This window comes from Vigna unguiculata, unplaced genomic scaffold (assembly GCF_037176805.1).
Source record: "Vigna unguiculata cultivar grain cowpea cultivar isolate G323 ecotype 2 unplaced genomic scaffold, ASM3717680v1 ptg000190l, whole genome shotgun sequence".
Classification (NCBI taxonomy): domain Eukaryota; kingdom Viridiplantae; phylum Streptophyta; class Magnoliopsida; order Fabales; family Fabaceae; genus Vigna; species Vigna unguiculata.
Window position 1 is genome coordinate 35,735 of NW_028196827.1, and position 16,589 is coordinate 52,323.

The window sequence follows — 16,589 nt, forward strand, 5'->3', positions numbered from 1 at the left end:
AGGGGTCTTCCCGACTCAAGCTACTGGGAAATAGGACCACAATTCCTACTCACTGAGTGTAAACGACTCTCTTCGGCTTTCCGTCCCTTTCAATAGGAAGGGTCACAGCCTAAGTCAGGCCGGGCCTTGCTCAATGATCAATATCAAAACAACCATAAGTGATTGGCTCACGACTACGTAGAATGAGATTCTCGCTTCCTCTGGCTGTTCATCTGAATCATATAACAAGAAGTTGGGGTAGCCGGCAGTCTTCCTATTCAATGAGAATTTCTCTCTCTTCCGTGAGAATAAGGAAATGGCTCGTAGCCACAGACCACCAGAGGGTAAATAAAGATCCACTTATTTATTAAATGAAGTAAGGCGTCGATTGAATCAGATGGGATGGTACGAAGTTTTCCATCAGGGGTACCTATTGTCTCTCTTTCTATTGTTTTGTCCGCAGAGGAATTTCCATCCCTGGATGTAGCTACCGATATTCTGCACGGCGGGAACTCTTTCCTGTTCCTGGCCTTTCATCATTCTTTTCCTTTGTGGAATGTCTAGTAGACAAAAAGAAATAGGAATTCCCGGTCGAGTTGGCTGGAAGTTCGCTTCTTCCTTTATAGAGTTTCAATCGATGAAGTAATGTAGTGCTAATTCGTTGGACTTTGTTGACGTGGAAAAGTCTCTTTTCTAAATTGCTGAAGTAATACGAAGTTCTGTGTTCAAGCCTTTTTGCTGCTAGTTGGAACTCAAACCCCTAGCGAGGGTATTCGAGAATGATTACGACGACAAACATCAACTGGTCTTTCATAGTTGTTCAGAAGTCAAAGCTTTTGCTTACGATGAGATGAAAGTAAATAGACAATTTACCCGCTGATTGATCGAATGGAAACTTCCCCCTTCTCGCTAAATTCAAACTTCCTGCTTCAACGTGGAATTGCCTCTAAAGTCGTTACGCTTTCCCTGCGCTTCCTCTTCTCTTTCGAATTAGCGAAGGAGTTTCTTCTTACAGGTTAACTTCAAGCAGTGTCGCTTAGGAATGACTTTCTTCTACCTTGCTCAGAGATTCAAGTTGATTCGCTTCCTGCTAAAGACTACCTTGTCCCAGGATCGGATGCATACGTTTCAGCATTTGCTCTAACTTCCTTTGTCGCTGCTGGTGCCCATCTTTTATCTTATTTAGCCGGGAACTGCCGCCCCACCAACCCCTACCTTCCTATTCCCTGCTAGTTATCTCTCGCTTTTGCTTCTTTTCTTGGTGGGACGGGGTAAGCCTATGAATAAGGTAGAGACATAGTGAGATAATAGATTCTATATAGTTATTGCTTGCGACGGAGTTGTACGTTTCAGGATACCTTTCATCTCGTCTTTCCGGACTTTAGGAGTCTTCCAAACAAAGGGTTATTTATCGGTAGTCAAACTCTACCTTAGTAGGGGGATTCTTTTTGACTGGTTGGCATCGATGGATCACTTAGAGGTTCTCAACTCTTTCCTTCAAGGCTTTCGAACTGTGCTATTGCTTTCGACTGACTTTCCCTAGCTTCTTGGCCTTTTCCAACTGCCACTGAAAGCAGGCTTGACAGGCCCAAGTCTTAATTTGTAGGACTTTCTTTGTATTTGATGGTTCATGTAGGCTTGGGTTTTTTCATACTGAAGCAAGCAATTGAATTTCAAAGAAATTACATATAAGAGAAGAAGATTATATCCTATAATATAATCTTTAATTAAAGTTTATGGATTGAGAAAGCGGCGGGCCCATAGAACTCTCCAATCGTGCTGCACCGAAAGGGGGCCGGAGAGTCGGTAACCTGAGATCGGCTAAGATCGAATTGAACTGTCTTTGATTTATACGTAAAAGATAGATATTGAAAGTGTTCAGCAATTTAATTATAGTCAGTCTTTACTTAACTCGACCCAAGCGATGCCTTTCGACTCCCATGTTTTTTTGGTCAACAACCACATCTAACTTTCGTTCGTCACTACTCGAAGAAGTCTCCCTCTTTTTTTTTGGGAGGCAGAGGAAAACAATTTATTATTCATAATATATGGAATTCTCTGTAAGAGCTGCGGAACTAACCCAAATATTGAATCAACTTAATACGTTACTGCCCCTTATCATTCTTCTATTGGGGGGTTGTTGTCTGTTATTACTGCTTATAATATTCTTTTGAATTCTCTGGTTACGGCAAGGTAATCTTAAGTCGACTATATCATTTTTACAACAAAATGACAACCCCTATACATTGCGATGCACGCCGCTTTCATACGAGATCGTGCCGCAACCACTTAAGGATAAGGGGGAATCCAAAGTCACGTCCAAGATGGACGGAGCGGAGGGAACCCCCGAAGTAGATCGAGCCAAAGGCGACAGCGACCCCAAGAGTTTGGAAGATATCTTTAGAAAAGGTTTTAGCACCGGTGTATCCTATATGTACTCTAGTTTATTCGAAGTATCCCAATGGTGTAACGCCGTCGACTTATTGGGAAAAAGGAGGAAAATCACTTTTCTCTCTTGTTTCGGAGAAATAAGTGGCTCGCGAGGAATGGAAAGAAACATCTTATATTTGATCTCGAAGTCCTCCTATGGCGCTTCTTCTTCAAATCCTGGATGGGTGATCACTAGTAGGAATGACATAATGCTAATCCATGTTCCACACGGCCAAGGAAGAATAAAAAAAATAAGAGAAGAAAGATCGTAGAAAAGAAAGTCTTACGTGCTCTCTCCTCTATCTAAGTAAGAGAAAGAGGAAGGTCCAATCATGCTACTTTGAGAAAGATGCTTAACACATGCAAGTCGATCAGTTCGCCCTTAAGAAATAGGCAACATCGGTTCGAATCCGATACCGATAAAGGGCTTTTTCCTTTTTTTTCGGGTGCTGCCGGCCGGTCTGGATTGATGCCTTTCCTTCTTTCCAGGATTAAGGATCTCCCTTAAGAATGACCTCAGGAACAGTCAATGGGAACGCCATGCCATCGAGGGGCTAGTGTGACCATCCATAGCATACGACGGGCGAGAGGGGTACGTGGTGGCTCAGTGTGTCTACCAGTTTCAGGTGAGGCTATTCGGAGATCCAGGGCGAGTCCCGATTCCATATATACGGTTAAGCAAGCCCTGCCGCCAGCTTCCACCCAGACGACAACGTGAGCGCCTGGCGCGAAAGGTTGCTTTGCTTTACTAAAAAAAATAATAAATATAAGGCGCGTTAGCGCTTTCGTTTTCCAATAAGGGGCGGAGCTTGAAGAAGCGAAGCGAGCCTAGAATAGCAGCCTATTACGTTACGTGGCCCCTTTACTTTTTTTTTTTAAATAAAGCGCTAGTGCCCCTATCCTATAGAGTCAGGCTCTTCTGCTATCAATGAAACCGAAAGAAACACAAAAACCCAGTGCGTTTTGTATAGATCGAGACTTGTAGCTGGATTCTTTACTCATGACATACTGGGAAGAATTGCAGGAAATCGTTCGATAACACTTCTGACTACTATTTCCGACGATCAAGACAATTCCCGCGAACTCTTTCATTTCATAGAAGTTGATTCTTCTTCTTACAAAGCAAATAGCATTTCCTATTGATTTGTCCCCTATCCTATAGAGCTGGACCTATTCTGATTCTGAATTATCCGTCGCTACGCTGTTCCCAAGGACTAGCAAAATCGAAATAGCGAAATTCTTGGGTCATCTCAATGGGTTCAGAAACCACACGTTTCTCTGGATCATCATAGCGTACTTCTACATATCCACTAAGAGGAAGGTCTTTTCGTAATGGATGACCCTCGAAACCATAATCTGTTGATATACGGCGTAGATCCGGATGATTGATGGAAGAAACACCAAACATATCCCAAACTTCTCGCTCCCACCGGCCGGCTGATGGAAATAGACTGACTACCGGAGATATTCGTGTTACTTCGTCTGCACTGGTTTGTACACGAATGCGTGAGTTATACCGAGTACTCAGTAAATTATAGACCACTTCAAATCTTCGTTTTCGAGAGGGATAATCAACTCCGCAAATATCGATCGAAACTTGAACCCTTGTATAGGTATGCAATTTAAGAAAGCACAACAATTGAAATAGGTAGTCCGTTTTGGTATCAGATCTATTCCCATGTTCCGATCTTTCCATTTTTTGAACCCATTTCTTGGGTAAAGTCTCCCAACTATATTTGAAAATGGATTGGTTATCCATATAAAGAAAGCTTTCTTGTAGTTCCGCTTCTTTTCTTGCTCTAAAAAAAAATGAAGAAAGACTTGTTTGTTGTAAATCGCCGGTTGGGTTTACCAACCAAGAAAGACATGGGAAAAAGACCAAAGCTATCAGAAAGACTAAGATGGATAGAAAAAAGGTGGCATGATCTCAATCGAGAGTCATTTCCCTGAGTGACTCTAGAATGGAATCAACCAGATCTTCACTTATTTATGTTTTTTTTTCATTGAAGTAATAAAGCCTTCTTGCTACTAACCCGCACCTACTCATAAGCATCTTACCCGTGGGAACTTAACCCTCTAAAAGACCCATTCATTCAGACCTCCCACTCACTGGACTTCCCGCTCGCACTGATTGGATTGCTCCTTGCTTTCAAGAGTTTGACCAGCTTTCTACTATATTTCATTATTAAACAGACTGGCTATCCAGCGTCCTACTGCTTTGCCTCCTTTGCTTCGAAGGAATGCTTGCTACCGTTAGCCTTACCGAACTCTCTCAAATAAAGACTTTCCTACACTGGCACTATGCTTAAGACAGGTTTGCTGTAGTTCGCGAATAAGGACATGGCTTCATCTAGGTCCAGCTATGATGATAGACTCCCCAAGAGTCGCACGGACCGGACCTACTTTCCATATAATATATAAATAAAAAGTCTTCCGCCTTTCTCCTTGAAGCTCTTCCCGAAAGACTTATAAAAAAAAAAAGAATAGCCATTTTTTTGGAATATGACTCTATTAATTCCCTCACCTTCCCAAATGAAACTGATGAAAGAGGAGCCGTCACAGCTTCTCCTTCGGATCACTTACTCGGCTTTACAAAGCTCCCCATGGTCGCCTTCGATACCATTCCAATCAGTGATTCTTATAAACTGACTTCCCCATAGCCACTTGCTTACGACCTTTCGACTCTCGCTAAACTAAATAAGAGAATTTCACATTCACCCTTCACTTCTCGTACCGGATAGGCTCTTGGACTTGGAGCTCACAAATGCGCTGTTTGAGTGAACGAATGCGCTGTTGACATGAGATAATGAGTTGTTTGACTTTTTTCTGCTGAAGTCGGAGAAGAGGAGGTAGCGGTTCGTGCTTGAGTTGAATCACTTGACTTTGGTCCTATCTTTATATTAAGTCGTAGATCCCCTTAAAAAAAAGGAAATGACATAGGTGTACCCTACCACTGCTGTAGAAAGTCTTGAAAACTGGCTCACATGGAAGCCCGAAAAAGGTAAGGGTCAATGCAACTGTAGGGAAACATTTTCTTGCAGTCACACGTACCAGCTTGAAAATGAACTTTCTTAAACTGGCTTTGCAACTACAACTTCCATTAGAACTAGATGGTTGGGAATTGACACTTACACTCCAAAGGCTTACCTTTTTTATGCTATTGGAGGGGCCTAGATCTTCAAGCCTTAATGTTAATGTTAATGGAAAGATTCATTCCTAAATTTGTCTATTGCCCCTGGTACTCTAACAGGTTGGGGGGTATTGGATAGCTCTTTAGCAAAGGATCTTAGATAGGTTGGTTCTATACTAGACTACTATAAGGGATCTTTTCTGACTCTACTATTGTATTGCATAAAAACCATATGATAGTGTGACTCCCTCCATATCGTGGAAGAAAGCATATTCAACACAAAATAGTCGTCTTCTTAGTGCTTATCTCTTTTCAGCGGAACATAAAGATATCCTATACTAGGCCATAATAAACTGCGTCTTATGGTCCGGTCCATAGTTAGACCTTCCCCAATCCTCTCGTGACGATCCTGGTATACTAGAATGTAGGCCTTTAGCTCCTTATCATTAGCTCTTACGCTTTCATTTAAGGTCATTATAAAATGCCAGGCCAGCCCTTGAAAAGACATATGCAAACCCATAGACATAGACAAGCTGGAGAGACAGGCATAGGACTACCAAAAGCTCACTTTAATATAAATATAAAAAAGGGGATCCCTAAATGCCTATTGGATTGGATGACAGACAGGGACCATCTTCGATTGCCTCGTATAGAACCAACCCCAAAAAAGGTCACTGGAAATGGCTGGAATGAATTGTTTTCAAACTTCTTGCCCTAGAATTTTTTCTTACTTATTGAATCTACAGAGCTAAGCACATATATTCTTTCCTTTCTCTCATTGGCTTACTTGCTGGTTTCCCCTATCCCGCCGCTTGCGGGAAAGACTTCCGCTATAGGGATAGGTAGGTCTCCTATCTGGTAATAAGAAAGAATCTATATGTACATACTGGAGGAAAGAAAAGAGCTTGCCCAATTGGAAATAGTACTGCTCAGCGAAATGTTGTATCTCTCGTTCTCAGATAGACGGACATTCAAACTAAAATCATTCCTTTTTCTTGTTTTCACTCGCTTACTAATAACTAATCAATTTTATTTTTTTTTCTGCAAGTGGAGAGGCCTGGCTCGATAGACTAAGGGATACAAAAGAAATCCATTATCCGCTTGCCTACTTTAAAACTTTGTTTTCTCAATAGATTACCATTGAGCTAGAACCAAAACTTCTTTGCCCGCGAAATCTGCTTGCCCTCATCCCTAGACTGCGGTTACGGGGACAAGGCAAGGGGGGGATGTAACAAAACTCAAAGCGATAAAGAATGAAACTGGGTGGCTTAAAGCCCTTAAGACTTCAACTCGCTCTTAGGCAGAAGCACTAGGAGCCATGGAATTAGGGGGGGCAACTCATTCACACTTGATGTTATATAACGGGATGTAAGAAAACATAACTCCCCCTGTCTCGCGCGAAGAAAGAACCAAGCAAACCGCTTTCACATCCTATGTCTTGCGCTTGACCTATAACCAGCTCTCCCTGGGAAAGAAAAGAGCTTGCAATGCGGGCTACTCTATTGGATCCTATTCGTTCGGCTGGGCTGGAAATGGCTGCCTCACTGCGTGGACTCCTACCATCGAAGCAAACTAGCCTGGCCCAACATGTAAACTTTCTCCAAGAAGGAGATGGGCTTACCCTATGATTGCCGGCTGACAAAAAGAGGTAAAGATTGAAACATTCCTTATTTATTTGGTTTGGCTTGCCTATCTCTTTGCCTTTCGATTTCTCTCAGAATCAGAAAGCCTGCTTCGCTTCCCAAGAGATTTAGGGAAAAGGGCCTTGTCGGCCACCGCTTGCTGACGACGGAACGCATCGTCAATTAAATTAAAGGGTCCTCGCGTTGGACTTAGTTGGAAAGGTAGGTGTTCGGCATGTCCCTTGGTTGCGAACTTTTTGAGTAGGGCGGGTTTGGAGATCCCATTCCTCACGTTTACCGTTGTCCCCAGACTTCACCCTTTCCTTGTATACTTTTTCATTTCAATAGTAAGGCGTGTCCCTGTCTCCAACAAGTGTGTGATCCACTGATTCACTGAGTGACTCTTTCTTACCGCGGCAGTCCCTATCTCTTAAAGCCCTATCAGACTTCCTCCCTCGAGAAGGGACTGCCTTCCAAGACGGACTCCATGTGATCCCCTGACACATGGGGATGGAGCCAATCCGAGGTACATAGGTACGAATTAGACTCTCCCAGTCGGCAGTTATGTCATTAACGACATCTACCATCTGATCAGAGTCCGTCGGAGTCACTATGGATTCTACTACTTTATTTTATTAGTCAATCTCTTGGCTAAGGGTATAGCCCTTGCAAGAGTGAAGAATGATAAGTAGAGTTTCACTAGTAAGTCGGACGTCTCATCTTTCCGACTTTACTACGATGGAAAGACGGGATAATCCTAGGATACCCTGACCTCGTCAACGAGACAGGAAAAGGCAGCAAGAGGCCTGTTTTCCGGGGCATAAGCTTGCTGCAATGACACAGCACATTTAAGTAAAGCGCAGTGAACAAGAAACCAGATTTCCGGACAAGCCTGATCACCTCCTTAGCAAACAAGTGCGCTCCGACACAGAGCTCTTTGTTGAGACCATCGGTCACTACCAAGATGACTCGATTAAGAACCATCTTAAGTAGTGGAAGACCTTCCAAGATCTTCCACTACTTAATGGCCTTAAGTCGGAACAACTTGTCAAACAGGGTAAGGTTCATTTCCATAATTTATGTAACCTTCCTGGTCCTGGTTGGGAGCTGTCTCCACAGGACACGACCAAGTGAGCTAACAGGGGGTTTAGAGCTCCTTAACACCGGATATTCCGTATTAGTTGATGCAACTCTGACTAAGGTGGATCTGGATATGATATTGACCATAAAGCAAAGCGGATACTGACTTCGAAAGTGCTCTTAATCACTTCTTTCTTGGCCTTCTCTTCAATCCAATAGCAAGAGAAGGTAGAGGAAGACAAACCTTATGTCAAAGCTTCATGCTTACTTTTTTACCCTACTTCCTACATGCCTGATCTTAATGCTTGCTTGGAGAGCGCAAATCCTGTAGCGGTAAACCAATAGCAGCGGAAAGGCCGACAACACCTGCTTTTCCGTCTTGCCTTTGCTACTTGAGAGAATGCCTTGGACCGAGACCGAAAGCAGCTCTTCCCCTCATCTCATTAGCAAGAAAACCGCTTTAATCCATTATTTCTATAAAGCACTACTTCTTTTTTTGAATTATTAAACCCCGAAAAAAGTCTCTTTCATGCTTCAATCGAGAATGCTTGCTGTCAGGCTTTCGTACCGAAACAGCTGACTTGCTTGCATCCCTTTGATTGCTTAGTCTCTCCTCCTTGCTGCACTATTATGGTACATCGGTCTAATCCTCTGATCCCGTGACTTGCCTTTCATTTACTTGTCTTTCTCTTTCATCTTTCTATCCTATGCAATCAAAAAAAAATAGGAAGATTCTATGAATATCCCCATCCATAGTAAAGACTCTTCTCAAATACGCAGTTGCCAGATTACACTAAACGAAGCCATTTGAAGTGTGCTAATGAAACCTTCTTTCTAAAGAGGATATGCCATAGGGTGCCCCGAGGATTAGAGCCAATAAATATACATCACATCGATCTAGCCTAATAAACAAGGCTCCATTCATACCGGCTTAATTCATTATTGCCTCCTACCGTATGGCATCTCCTCTACTTCAATTCAAACTAGCGCTTCGCCCCTTTCCTCTTTCTTTGCTGCAATAGATGAGATTGGCATTGGCCTAGTTCCAATCCTTTGTCAAGTCACTTAAAAGCAGCCTCCCTCCTCATTTGCTGCAGGTGAGAAAGGGCCTAGCTTTCCGCTGGCCTGATTAGTAGTCAGACTGATGATCTACCCGTCTCCGAGGGGGTAGACCTGCCGGCAACTCCTACGGCAAAAGAAAAGCGAACTCTTCCTTAACTTAAGCAGCGCTATGCTTCATCCTCAAGGTCAACGGTTCTAGCCTCCTGAACCGTCATAATGGACTTATAAAAAGCCTCTTATGCCATTTTTACCGATTTGGCTATTTGGGCCGTTTTACTCATTTCTTTGATTACCAGGGCATAAGACTGCCCGCTCCACCACGTGCATAAACTAATTATCTCATTATAGGCCAAAGCGTGACCTTTTTTCTGGCCAAACTCTGTGACAGGGATATAATATAAAAAAGGGTGTAATCCCGATTTCTCTAAAGCGCTACGTCTTTTCCCGGCCATCATGCATCGCTCCAACCTCCTATTGCCACAGCCTTACAAGCCAAGCAAGAAGTGACAAATCTCAAGAGGGACCTTACTGCCGTTCCCAGCTTAAGCGTCTACACCTCCCAACAAAGTGAATGTACCTTATGGAACCTCCGATAGGGACTTAGATGAAGCCCGCCGACCTTCTCCACCTGCTCTGTAGATGGAACCTTCGCAGAGCTACCACTTTCGAGAATCATTTTTGTCTTTTTGCCCCGGCCAAGGGCACACCACATTCTAAAGAGATCCCTAAGACTCCAGTCCTACCCCGTCTTCTTAGGATTAAGGTTGCAGCACAGTTTGATGTAGAAGTGGCTATGATAGCAAAGAGCAGAAGAGAAGAAAGATATGTATTATATATAATAAGATAATAGTTGAGAGCACTGCTAGAAAGATAAAGATGGCGATAAGAGATTCGTTCTGTCTTTCTTCACTTCTTATCTTTATCTATGATATTAACTTGAACTTGAAGACGAGTCTTATTCATAACTAGAAAGCAGATCGAAAGAAGCATAGGTACACTGAACACTAACCCAATCCAGATGAAACTACTATTATCGGAACCCAGCTTCTCTTTTTTAGCGAATAAAGATTGAAGTCGCTCTTACACTTACTCTATTTAAAATCTTTCTAATTTATCATATGAAAGAAGGAGAAAGGGGGCTGCTACTGCAACCAAGCAATTGGTGCAGACGCTCTACGATGCAATCAGACAATGAGAGAGCGGACTCTCTTTCTCTAAGGGACACTTCCTCATTTTCTTTATTCCACCCCCTTTCGTCGGTTCCAGTAATGGGAGGGGGAGTACCATGTAGTTAGGAAGATGATCGATGCCTAAAGCATGTCTACTTAAGATCTCTATCCTTTCTGGTGATCAAGATATCCCAAGAAGAGAGACCTGACGGCGCTTACTAGAAGAGAAGGAAAGAAGACACTTACTATAAATCTATTCCACCGGAAGACTACCGCTTTCTTTCTCTCTGTCCACAGCCATGACTCACCCACCTTTCCATCCCCCCTCAGCATATAGATCCACCCGATCGATGAAGACTCGAACCGAACAGTGATCAAATCGACTGACTTTGGAGAGTCAATCCTCAGGGCAAGCCAAAGGAAGGACGGGATAGAGCTCAAAGACAGGCTGAAGGCAGAGAAGGATAGACGAGACAAGGAAGCAAAGGAGAAAAGAAAGATCGGAATAGAATAGAGGTAACGGTGGAACGAACGGTAGACCCAACTCTGTATACTTAGCCGGAAGCAGGGCGTTCCACCGATTCCACTGAGGGAGAAAGCCTTTCCCGTATCTATACCTGATCTGCTAATTTCTATCCGGTAGACTTGGTAAGGTAAAAGGGCCCCGACTTATTTGATTTCCAGAATTCGAGTTCGACCGCAGCTGCCCCTTTTGTGTTTTGGGGGGATCAAGTTCCTTGCCAACTATCGACCCCGATCTCTTTTCATTTTTGGTATTACTAGCCTAGCCTTCGTAAATCACACTAAAGCAGAGCACCCAACTATGGCAAGGCCCCCTTAAGTAAGGGTTAGGTTAGTCAATCCGGCCCGAGACGCGTTCGTTGACAAAACCGCCGTAGGAATGGAGACCTTTCAATAGAGCGGAGGCGAACTGATCAACGAGAAAGAGGCCCTACTCACTACAAACGAATACACCACAAGATCGAACTGCACTCATGCCTCTCCCGCATCAAGTTGACCGACCCCCTACGTAGTTCTTCTATCAATCATGTACGTAGGTAGGGTCCTCCATTCTGATTGGTATATCATGAAAAAAGCCATTTGCACCAGGCGCACTGCGCTTTCCCTTGCCTAGATGTTCGCCTTTCTAAGTCAAGTAATGGTGACCCGCCGAAGACTGGAGCCTCAAAACATGTTGACGAAGACCCCCGAACTGAGGGTTCGATCAGTAGAGGGGACGACTTTCCCTCCCCGGAAGAAGAATAGCCCCGCTCTCTAGCCGACTGATCCCGTGGATCATATAACTGGGAGGGAACGTGTCACATTAGAGGTGAACGATAATTACCACGATGAGGCTGGTCCCTCTTTGATTTTAGTAGACTAAGCTATTCATATGAATGCCGGGCTCTTTCTTTCACTGCTAACCCCAATAAGTCAGTTTCTTAATGCTGATATTTTATGTTTCGTCGAGCCCCGAGCTTGTGGTCCTCCTTTGAGTGTGGGTTCCATTGGATGAATCTCTCAAGTCAAGGTTCACGTACATAGCAGCAAGAATGGTGCAGCGCCTCTTTCTCGTTCTCGCTCGGGAGCCAAAACGAACACGCCTGCTACCTACTGTACTGGACCTTCGACCAGGCATTCTACCCTTGTCGAATCGGAACCAACCACCACTGTATTGCGCTCGAACAGTTGAGCGGCCGCCGGCCAGCAACTTCCGTACTGTACACAGATATAGATTCATTCTTCGTACCTGGTCCAACTTCACAACCCTTCGCGGGTTGGTAAGAAGTCAGTCTTGTTTGGTAAGACTCTATTGAACAAAGCAAAGAAAAGAGAGTGCTCGACCGGAACAACGGCCAACAAAGACCGTAATTACATAGATAACTGCTCCTCCCTTTCTCCGGCTTTAAGGCGAACCGTATGGCGGCCGGAAAGAAAAGAAAGACGACCTCCTCACCTTCTCGTAGATGGTGTCAGTGAGAGCAACTTTAGTATCCCCCGTTGACCTTCTTTTGTAGATAGAATCTTCAATGAGTGGAAACAACTTACTAATAAAGGTGCGCTTGTTGAGTAAGGCCGTTTTCTTGCAGGAGTGCTAACGCGCGCCCTTATTCTTCGCTTGCTCCGCAGTACGAGCCTCATACAGAGCTGCGCCCCTTTAATATGATGAGAAGAGGGGCCGCCCTCTTTTCTGCACCAATCTTTATTTACTACTATCTATCTTTTTTGGGGGTGTATAGCTCAGTTGGTAGAGCATTGGGCTTTTAACCTAATGGTCGCAGGTTCAAGTCCTGCTATACCCAAACAAACCTACCTTACACTATACCTATTCATTAATAAGGATGCGTAGTAACGTTCAAAGATCACTCTTTGGCCTTTAGACTCGCTTCAGCGACTTCGCCCTTTAAGTGAGAAGGGGGTGAGGTAAGGAGTAGTATAAGAGTGGCTCGGTCATCCATAGGCCTCTCCTTATTGGATTCATTCTATTCTATAGGGCGGGGCTGCAGACCAACAATCCAGCAAAAGGGCTTAAAAGCTCCTTTATCAAACCTTCCCCTTTTCAAAAAAAGAAGGTCAGCATCAAAGCCCAGCAAACCCAACCTATACAAAGAGCTCTTTTCAGCCCCTACTCCTAACAAGTGAAAGTAGCTGGCACCCACCATACCTTGCTTCGTGCCCTCGGTTTACTTCACTGGGGCTCTCTTCCCTTGGAACCAGGTATGACAGTTTACTTCTTTTTCTTCACTGACAGCATCCCAATGAAGATGTTCTTTTGTAACTGCCAGGGAGCTGGATCTAATGAATTGATCATAAAATGGAGAGATTTGGTTAACGGGAATGATCGTGGTACTCATTGAAACCCGAACTCAGAGTCGACGAGCATGAAGCAGAACCATCTGAGCACACCGAGCGGCGCATCAAGCAAATAAAGAAGGAGGGAAAGCATCGAATGGGATGTGGGAAGCGAGCTTACCGGTCTTTGCTATGGATCTTTCCCCTCGCTATAGCTACCATGTTCAGTGCCCAAACATAGATATGCCTACCTACATCTTATCTTACTACACCCACTCACCGCTCTTGGAGGTATATGAGACAGACTACGCGCTAACAGCTTTAGCAACAAGGCTATAGGCTAAACAACTAAAAAAGCAAGCATTGAAAGACGCTCACCTAGTGCATTCACCCTAAGGGAAAGTTCCTGAGTCAGTCAACTCAATTACAATCAATCAAAGAAGAGCACTATAAGCTTTCTACGCGCACCCTACGTACATAACTCCGCGATAGGACAGCAAAGGAGACACTAAATACACGCACTACAGAAGAAGCTATGTGATCAACGCGAGAAGCCTAATTGCATTTAGGAAGGAACGCATGCGCATTGGCTAGAGCAGTCACTTCCGGAGTTAGCTCTGCAGATGAAGCAAGCAAAGGCAGAAGGTTGAAAATCCACTCTTGCACAGAGCCTCTTACTCGCCAAGTGGATAGGCAGCAAGCACAACTGGATCTCCTCATCTACGATGCCTCCTTCTTCCATATGTCCGGAAGCCTTATCTTCGTCTCAGAACTCAAGCCCCTTCCCTTTACTCCATAGGGCATTCGACTATTCCCATTCACTCTATCTACTTTGGCTAATAATCTTAAATATCTGGTCATTGGCCCAAGGTCAGCTCTTGTCTATGAAAGTAAGTTCCTTCTCGGTTTCGCATGCCAATTGGCAACTGCTCTATTTCGTATCATCCCACCCAGAGGGAAAGATATGAGGTAATTTATTCATTAATAAAATTTCATTGCCTTAGTTACCAGGAAAGATCTGATGTGAACAAAAGAAGATCATGGTTGAATGCTCACAAGACATGTGACATTGGTTTAAGTTGAATCGACTGTGAACGAATGGGTTAAGCGAAAAAGGGCGTTGATCCAGGATTCGATTCGAGGCTTGACCAATCCGGAAGTTGCTGAAAGAGAAGCGGAAAGGGACATCTTGAACTCAGGGGGAAGGGACGCTAACAAGTACTAAAAAAAGACTTTCCACAAGCTCGATCTTCTATTCAAGGATTCTTCTGCCTCACAAGTACCGGGCGATCCCGACCGCACCGATGCGGCTTAACCATCGTTTATCCACAGATCTTACTTTGAAACAACTTGGAGGGGAAGGCATCCCTTAGAAGCTGCATGAGCACTTTTACCAAAGAATGTAGGGAATAGCTAAATAAAAGGAGCATTACTTCGAACCAACCAGAAAGAAATCCAATTTGGAGTACTAACCAAAGGAGCATAAGCGGAAACGTAGAAAGACCAAAAACCCAGCCTCTTGCTGAACGAGATTATCATTCTCTTTTCCAAGCCCGGTTATTGAACCTATGCTCTACTCAATCCCAAGTACCCGTATACGCTACCTTCCTTGATCGACCCAGAATGTACTATCTCTAGCCGTGAATTCACTACACGAACATTTAACATATGAAAGATAAACGAGATCCATTGCACAAGTATGCTATTTCAATCAGTCCATGCTATCCGCTACACAGGGTTATTCAATTCCGTTTGATTCAAGACAAGCAGGAACGCTTCAAATAGACTACAGTGGACATATTCTATTATTCAGAGAGCCGCATAGACCCTCGATTTAGTTTAGAAACAAGAAGATTACAGCCTAGTAGTAGGTGGAGGCACTAAGTAGCCAAAGGGTATGACGAAAGGCTACAGCTATGCATAGGAAGTCTCAGTTAATGGGATGCCGGGTTCCCTTTGAGTGTAGAAAAGCTGCTGCTCGATTTGAATTGAGGCTTCGCTTCCAATCGCCATAGTGAAACTTCTGATTAGCCCTACTCTACTAGATTAGCCATAGCTAATTCGATAAAGGAGGGGTGAAAGACTAAAATTTCGATATATGTAGAAAGGGCACGACCTTTTTAGAAACAAAGACTACGAGACTTTTATCCATCCACTGTTACAAGAATGGTATGTGCCTCCATTAGGAAGAGAGGGAGAATGTGACTCAGTTTCGGTTGAAGTTGGCTTGCTGGATCTTGGAGTTGAACGTGAATAATTGTGAGAAATTACCCCCTTGTGTATACTTCTGTTCCTAAGGGAAGGGGCTTACTCATATATATAATATAAAAAAGAAAGTTTGCACTTAATCTATTAAGGCCAATCTTCTGATCCTCAACTATTCTCAACCCTCGGAGTCTAAAAAAAAAGATGTGTATCTTGCTATTGGTATCAATCGGTCCTCTCTTTCCTTTTGGTGGCGCATGCTTAGATTACCCTTATTCTTCATCTTCTCTACCCTTCGGTTGCTTAGGGCGCCCTGAGGGATTCGCCTCTAGGAGAATAGTTATTGATCACATAGCTTGGGTACTAGAAGTTGCTGATCGTATCATTCGGGCAGAGCCTGGGTCCCTTTGTATTATGTATAGCGCAGCTCCCTCTTTCTTTTGCTAGTTTTGTTCCGATCGATGAAGGAAACTCGGTAGCGCGCGGATTCGTTTTCCTATTTCACTGGGATCGGTCCTAAGGCGCGTGCTTCAATTCAATATTGTCTTGATTGGCAGTCGCTCTTCTGTATTTTGAATCTTCAGAGATACCCTTAGAGTTCTGTCCTGAATTGGAGGGTTGTTGAGTCAAGTCAAGAAGAATAAAAAGAAAGTCCCACAAAGGAATCTTGGACAATGGGCACAAGTCTTTATTAAAGAATTAGTATCTCCATTATAATTAGCATTTCTATCAGCTCTGCTCTTTTGTCTCCTGAATATCATCTCGAGACCCAAACAACGAGATCCGGATTGGAACCAACGCATATTCAAAGCTTATGGCCCTTCAATACAACCCCCCTCTGTATAAAACCGTAAGTGAGCGGTGCGAGTCTACAAAGAAGACTTTCCATCTTCCTTCTTTGGCGCTGCTGGAGATGCCCCACAAGGCCTTCTTTCTCAAGATTTCATTTTTCGCCGCGGTGAACAAAAGGAAGCAACGCCGCTACAAGCAATAGAAAGCCACGTTTATTAATCCATTTCAGTAGGTGGCGGTGTACACTAGGTATCAACAAAGGACGCTTTCTCTCACCCAGCCCTTTGGAGGTGTTCACTCTTCGCCTTCGGCTTTCTATTGAATGAT

At 43.8% G+C, this 16,589-nt stretch overlaps 1 non-coding gene across 1 annotated transcript; it reads left to right on the forward strand.

Annotated features, from left to right (window-relative positions):
* Positions 1 to 12,702: 12,702 nt before the first annotated feature.
* Positions 12,703 to 12,775, forward strand: TRNAK-UUU (transfer RNA lysine (anticodon UUU)). Its single transcript has one exon. It is a non-coding gene; the product is annotated as a tRNA-Lys (tRNA).
* The last annotated feature ends 3,814 nt before the right edge of the window (positions 12,776 to 16,589 follow it).